Here is a 6,481-nt window from a genome sequence, read left to right as displayed (position 1 = left end):
CCATTGATGCTATCAAAAAAAGAGAATACAGGGTAAAAGAAGGGCGTGGATAACGCTGAAGGGAACTGTGCACACCATGGACTGCTTCTGCTTCTGCATTTTAAATGTCTTGCAAAACCATTTTTTTTTTTTTTTTTTTTTTTTTTTTTTTTGATTTAATTGTTTTACAATTTTTACAAAGAAAAAGGAATCCTCCCAATGATAGGTTTTTAAATTGTTCCTTCTTAATTCCAAATATGGTCTTTAGACCGGCTAGCTTCACAAGTTCAGTTTTTCCAGAAATGAAGAGATACCGATGGTGCATCTTCTGTTGTTACCGCTGGCTAATAGGGCCCAGATGTTTTCTAAATCAAGAGTGCAATAGTTCTTCAAAGGGTCGGCCAAAAATCGGTATCTGTTCCCCGTTAGGCCCGGGCATTCAAGGATCAGGTGTTTGGTAGTTTCCACGGTGTTCAAAGTTTCACAGAACCGACAGTTGTTTGAACTAGATTGATTTCGAGTCGCTAGGACTTCGTTTGTTTTCAATTGGTTTAATCTGAACCTCAGAAAAGTTCTGCTTAGCCGTTTGTCTGGGAACTTACATAAGTATCCACGTACCCCGTTGAGTTTCATCGGCATATTCGGTAGGTTAGCTGTCATCGAATAGGTGTTTGCTACTTCCAGAGTGTTTATCCAGTCCGCTTCCAGGAGTTTTTTTGATACCTGGTTGGGATTTTGTGTTAATGTTTCCAGATTGAGATTTAGTTCTTGTAGAATGGAGAGGTTGTATTGGACCCATTTTGTCAGCATTATGTTGTTACCATCGAGGGTTTCTCTCCTAATGAGGTCCAAAACTTTGTTTTTTGGGGAGTCAAAGACTTTGCGATAAAGCATGATGGTCGATCTCATCTTTAATGCCCGGAGGGAGGATAAACCCAATTCTCTTCTTATCAATGTTATCGGTGTCGAAGTAGCCAGATTCAGGACACCCCGCCAGAAGAAGCCTTCGAGTTTAGGCCAAATTGAGTCAGAGATCAGGGGCATTGCATCCATGCCATAGATCAGGACAGGAACGACTTTAGCTTTGTAAAATCTAATAACGGGAATGATGGAGAATCTTCCGTGCTTCCTGTCCACTGCTTTGGCCTGTGCCGTGAGCTTCTTCAGTTTTGTCCATAGGGCCTCCTGCATGGTTTGTTCTTCCTTGTCGTTGCTGATCATAATGCCCAGGTACTTAAAGGCCTCAACGGTTTCCAGCTTCTTCCCCTCTCCATACCAAGTAAAATGTTTCCTTCTAGTGGCTGCTGTTCCCAGTATTAGTATTTTTGTTTTTTCCTTGTTCAATCTTAGGCTGTTCTCTGCCATATAGCGTACTAAATTGTCTAATTGGCGCTGTAGGCCTATGGGAGTTAGGTCCATGAGGATAATGTCGTCTGCATAGAGTAATCTCTCGATTTTTGAGCCTCCTAAGGATGGAGGGAAAGTTCTGATCAGTTCCGACGCTTTCTTATAATCCGCTATATATGCGTTGTACAAGGCTGGTGCTAGCGGACATCCCTGCTTTACGCCCTTTGATGTAAGTATTTCTCTTGACAGTCTGCCTGCGGCGCTTAGGCGCACCCGTATTGACGTTCCATGATGTAAGGCTTTTATGGGCTCCAAGATGTCAGTTGGACAGTCTAAGCTTTCCAGTTTGTTCCATAATCGTTGTCTGTTGACTTGGTCAAAAGCTTGAACCAGGTCAATGAAAGCCATGTAAATAGGAGGTCCTCCCTGCAGTACTCTCGCTTTCAGGGAACTTACTAAGAAGATGTTAGTTGATGTTCCAGAGTTTTTTACGAAGCCATTCTGAAAGGGGTCTGCTTGGTCTGAATCCAAAGTCCATTTTTGAAAAGCGTCCAGGGCCAGGGACGCAAACACCTTACCCATGACGTCCAAAAGGGCGATCGGTCTATAATTGCCCGGGTCATCTAAGGGGCCCCTCTTGAAAATTGGTACAATAATGCCTCTTTTCCAAGACGGAGGGATGTCCTGAAGGAGGTTGCAGTTTTTAAATATCTTGCTCATTAACGTAGCCCATAGTTCTGGGTGGGATTTAAGCTCGGCGTTGCAGAGGCCGTCCGGACCAGGGGCCCTCGAGTTGTTCAGTTTGGTTATTTTTAACAGGATCGAGGCTTCGTCAGCAGGGACATTCCAGAGTTTGATGTCGTGGTCTATTGTTCTGGTACCAGAGCCCAACGAGGTGTTGGTGTCAGCTGTCGGTGCGAACAAGTTTGCGAAGTGGGTTATCCACTTAGCCTCTCCTACGTTGTTCTGGATATCGCCAGATGTTTTGTTAAGAGTTCCCTTAATCAAGTTCCAAAATTCTTTGGGTTTGTTTCCACATATGGCTGACAGCATTTGTTCTGCGTCATGCTGGTAGAGTTTATATCGATAATGTCTAAGCCAGCTCTTATACTCGCGGACAGCCAGCCTCCACGAGTTAAAATTTTCTGCGGAGGGTTTGTTAGAGTAGGCTTTCTTCAAGCGTCTGTGGATCCGTCTTTTTTCCACCAGATCGATGTTGTATTGGTGGTTGGGGATAGTTGCCAGATTACGGGATTTTGATGTTGGTATCAGGAAGTTGGTCAACAAGGGGGTGTAATCCAGAGCGTCTCTGGCCGTTGTTCCCCTAGTCTCATCATTGTCTTGAAGATTAGAGTATTGGAAGTTAATTTTTCGGAGGCCTTTTTCCGATATCTTAACCCGATTTCCCGTGGTCGACTTTTCCAGGGGGATTGGGTATGAGAGGGCGTGTGGTCTGCTGCTCTTCCCCTCCGTGATGAGGAGATTGTGATCGCTGAACATTGTCCGCTTAACCTCGAAAGAATGGATCACCTCGAGTAAGTCCTTGGAGACAAACACGTGATCGATCGAGGCATATTGGTTTTCTCTTTCCCACGTCGGAATCTCCATATTTGCGTTGGTGCGCATCAGATGAAGGTTATGCAGATCCCTTGCTTTCATCAGATGCTCTAGCAGGTTCCCTCTTTTTCTTACCGAGGAGTTTTGATGTTTGCCATTTCCCCCTATCCCTTTGCATTCTGCATTGAAATCCCCATTTACTATGATGTTATGGTACTGAATTTTTTTATCGGCTTCATCGAACAGATTTGAGAGGGTGGATTCAAATTCCTCGGTAGAAGTTATATCTGGGTTCCAGTATATGTTGAATAAGAGGGTTTTCCCTTCGTTCGAAGTCGGGGAAAGTACCTGGTTGAATGTTTGATTTAAGATCATGGCCTGGATCCATTTGGGTGAGTCCAAAACTTCGAGTACTTCGATTCCCGATCCTGATCTGAGAGCCGTGATTAGCCCTGCGGATGGACGACCCAAAGTTCCCTTTGATGCAGCAGAGAATGTTATTTCATACCCATCCAGTTGTGGTTTTGTAGTCAGCCATGTCTCCTGCAGACAAAGGATGTCAAAGATGCCTAGATTGACATCCGTAATTTTAGTTAGGTGCTCAAATCCTCGTGTGTTCCATGTTCCCAGTTTTAGGGGGTTCTTTGTATCTGTTTTAGGTCGATTTTCCCTTTTTCTTACAACTGGTAGGCTCGTTCCGTCTTCAGATGATAATTGCTAATTTTTCTGGTTACGTTGTGTACCTTCATTAAACCATGTCCAGGGCCTTTTAGTTCTTTCCGCTGTTTGTTCCAGTTGATTCACTGGTACTAATTTCTCAGGCTGATATGAACTTCCCTGCGATCTTGTTTGGGGTCGCTCGAGTGCTGGCTGTCTCCTGTGATGGTTGGTTGAAGATTTAGGGTCCACGACTGAAGCTATACATCTTCTTGAGTTCTCACTTAATTGGTTGTTATCAGATGCTCGTAAATGATCCATCCTCCCAACAAAATGGTTACAAGAGGGACCCGGCTTTGTTGGTGAGGTTGTTGCTTCTCTCACGCCCGTCAATGATCGTGCTGATGGTTTGGTTTGATTATTTGACCGCTTAATTTCTTTAAGTTCGTAACCGAGGATCATCAGTGATTCTGTTTCCTTCATCAGTTGACGCTTAATGATTTCTGAATTTAGATGAATATAAGAGTAGTCCTTTCTCCCTGATGTGCTTGGTTCTACCATCCACAGATCGTAGTTTCTAATCTGTCTTAGGTTTGGGATTTGGGCCATTATTTTCAAAATGTTGGTTCTGTTCAGTGTAATTTCTTCCCCTTTTGGGTTGATCTTTTTCAATCTGATGATGGAATCGCTTATGATTTGCTTCGTAAGAACCTTTGAGTTACTTTCGCTCTTCTGCCTTATTGAATTTTTAATGGTTGTTGCTGCGTAGTGGTTCTGGGAGAGTAGTTGAGATCTGTTACTAGATTCGTGTTGTGTTTCGTGTGTGCGGGTTCTGTGGTCGATTGATCTCACAGGATTACCGGAACGTGGGCTCCTTGACCAAGATCTAGTTCCTCGATTGAAGGGATTGGATGTTCTTGCTGCGTGGTTATCGTTTTTTTTATTTGCTGTATGGATCTTTTGAGATTCTAGACAGTCATTTTGTTTTTTTGGGTGTTTTTCAACTACACACAGTTCTGTTGATGGGCAATCATGGAGACGAACTTTAATTGGTGGTTCTCGTTTGCCTGATAGGGTTCCCGCTTCTGTAGCTTTCCGTTTTGTAGATTTTTTCATCCTTGATTCTGAGCCGGTTTCATCAGTCGTTTTCGGGTACCAGTCAGATTGATCTTCAATAATCGTTATTGAGTCTGATTGTTCCTCTGGTTCTGTTAAGTTTATGGTGATCGGTTGATGGTTCGGCAGGATAGGATTATCAGATTGGGACTTGGCCATTGGCTCTTTGGTTCGTTCCACCCGCTTAGTTTCGTTCTTTGTTGATTGGGAACGTTGTAACGTCACAATTTTTTTGGGATTTTTCTTTGCACCAAAGTGAAACGCAGTTTGTTGCTGGCTGAAAATCCCGTAGGAAAAGACCTTCGGGATTCGGTCTGGGCCTTTGGTAGTGGCCATACGATGACCCAATGGTTTTATGTAGGAAAAGGGATTTTGCGTTGAAGGCTTGAGTCCAGTGAAGGATTTGGTTCGGTTATCTTTATAGGCGGGTTTATTGTTTTCATCTATTATCGCAATTAGTGTGTCAAGAGGATCTGATAGATTGTCTGTGTTACAGATGTTATCGCATGTTTCAGAGACTTCGGCCTCATGATGGTCCTGGGCCTCAAATAAGGGTAAGACCGGTGATGTTTGGGTGGATGTTGACACTCTGTTTGCTTGGACCCCCGGTGTATCGTGTGGGGGCAATGGGGTGTTGGAGAGAGCCGTTTTGAGTGATTGGTCTATTCTTGAGGCCAGATTGCCGTTGTTACCAGTGATAAAACCTTCAAGATAGTTTAGCTTTGACTGCATTGATGCTATTAGGGATGTCTGGTCTTGTAGGGTGTCGTTGATACTCTCATACAGCTTACTAAATGGAGCAAGCGCAATCGTCACCGTTGACATAATGGACATCAGATCTGGCTTTTTGTGATGGGGCGTTGATTGAGGTGACGAGTGGCCTCCATTAATCGATCCTTTTAGTTGAGTCGGCGTACAAGGCATGTTAAACGAACTGGTAGGTCCTCTAGTTTTTGTTGGAACAGGACTCTTTCCTCTAGGATGAGGAGACATGATGTTTGCTGATGTTAAAACAGGAGGATTTAGGGTGTCAAGCATGTTCCTTTGGTCAGGGCCCTGACAGACCAGATTTGTTAATGACTCTACGTGTGGAGCAGTTGGACGTTCTTTCAAGGGTGTGGTGGGTGGCTTCTCGTCTTCTCTGATAGGTAGGGTTACAACAGTATCAGCAGTAGGTTCCTTACTTAGTTTAGTTATTTCCATTGCTGAAATGAGTTTAGGAGTACAGTGCCATCTTACCACGGAGGTGTCTTTTGGCGCTGGTGGCGGTGTGCTGACTTGAACGTCTTGAGATTTTTTAAGGTAACTCCCAGACGCTGAGGTTGAGGGAGAGGCAGGATGCTCTTGGTAGTTTAAACTATCCAAAATTTCGTTGTCTGAGATTTCATCCTGGGGAGTCCACTGGCTATCCGTTTTCCTTTTGAAAAAGTTATTCATAGTTGCCTCGGTGACCGATAGTGCGGGATGTTTCATTGGTCCCATTTTTTTATGTTGCGAGGCCGCGGGTTTCGTGTTCTGCTTTTTTCTACACTTACTACTTGTGATACGATGTCGTTTAGTGTAGATTTTAATAATTGGATGCGGGTCTTCCTCAGCTGACGGGATTTTGTCTTGTTTTTTAGGTTGCAGGTGAGAGACTTGTTGGGCGGATATCACCCGAATTACTTGGTGTTTTTGCATCAAGGGTGTGTTAGGTAGACAGTTTCCCGATCTTCCCGGCTCTGATGGTAAAGCCTCACCCTTATTAGGAGTATCTGCATCAAGTAGATGAAAGTCTGGGTTGAGGAGAGATAGTGTGTTGGTCGTGCATTCGACCGTGTCTGTA

Source organism: Ambystoma mexicanum, chromosome 7q, assembly GCF_040938575.1.
Source record: "Ambystoma mexicanum isolate Mex_15411 chromosome 7q, UKY_AmexF1_1, whole genome shotgun sequence".
NCBI lineage: Eukaryota > Metazoa > Chordata > Amphibia > Caudata > Ambystomatidae > Ambystoma > Ambystoma mexicanum.
The sequence above is the reverse complement of the archived record's forward strand: the minus strand, read 5'-3'. Positions refer to the sequence as shown.